Raw genomic sequence first — 966 nt, forward strand, 5'->3', positions numbered from 1 at the left:
TTTGCAATCGCAACATTACACTGCATAGATGTTCAGCAATGGATTTTCAAAATATAATTATATCATCAAGATACACAAGGCACATAGTAGGTTTCAACCTACGTAATAGCAGATCTGCAAATCGCTGAAAGGCTGCTGGCATGTTGTGAGCCCCAAAGGCAACCTTAAGAATTCATATAAGCCACCAGGCACTATGAAAGCAGTCTTAGCTTGATCTTGAGGAGCAATTGGAATTTGATGATACCCACTGCACATGTCTAATGTTGTAAAGTACCGGCAATTGCCCAGACAATCGAGTGTTTCATGGATCCAGGGTAATGGATAATGATCTGGGGTAGTAACCTTATTTACTGCTCGCATGACTACACAGAGGCGATAGGATTTTTCTCCGTCTATAGATTTCTTTGGAATGACTACAATTGGGCTAGACCACACACTAGAAGAGGGTTGTATTATTCCTGCTTCTAGTTGCTGTTGTATAGTTTCCTCTACCACTGACTGAAGATGGTAGGGAATTCAGTACCCTTTTTGAGTTATTGGCCTAGCATTTCCAGTTGGAATCTCATGTTGGATTAGATCTGTTGCCTGTAAATATTTCCTGTCTTCAAACAACCATGAATACTCATTCAATACTTCACTTATTAGCTTTTGTTCATGCAATGGTAGGTGACTAAGCTCAGCTTTAAACTTATCTGTCAGATGTGACGTGATTGTCAAAAGGTGTTGAGAGGCAGAAGCAGTCTTTTTTTCTTTTTCAGAGAAGGGGTTTTCATTGGTAACTTATTTTCTGACATAACCTGTAAGCTGGCTAATACTGTACCACGTGGTATTAAAGCTTGCTTGTGACTAGAATTGTCTAAACACGTGGGTACACAGATTTCTTTCTGTACTTGCTGCACCTTGCACAGGCTACGTTTTACGTGGACCTCTATCTGGTCAAGAGTTTCATTCTGGCAGAGTGGATCT

The sequence above is a fragment of the Schistocerca nitens genome, chromosome 7 (assembly GCF_023898315.1).
Source record: "Schistocerca nitens isolate TAMUIC-IGC-003100 chromosome 7, iqSchNite1.1, whole genome shotgun sequence".
In the NCBI taxonomy this organism is placed as follows: Eukaryota; Metazoa; Arthropoda; class Insecta; order Orthoptera; family Acrididae; genus Schistocerca; species Schistocerca nitens.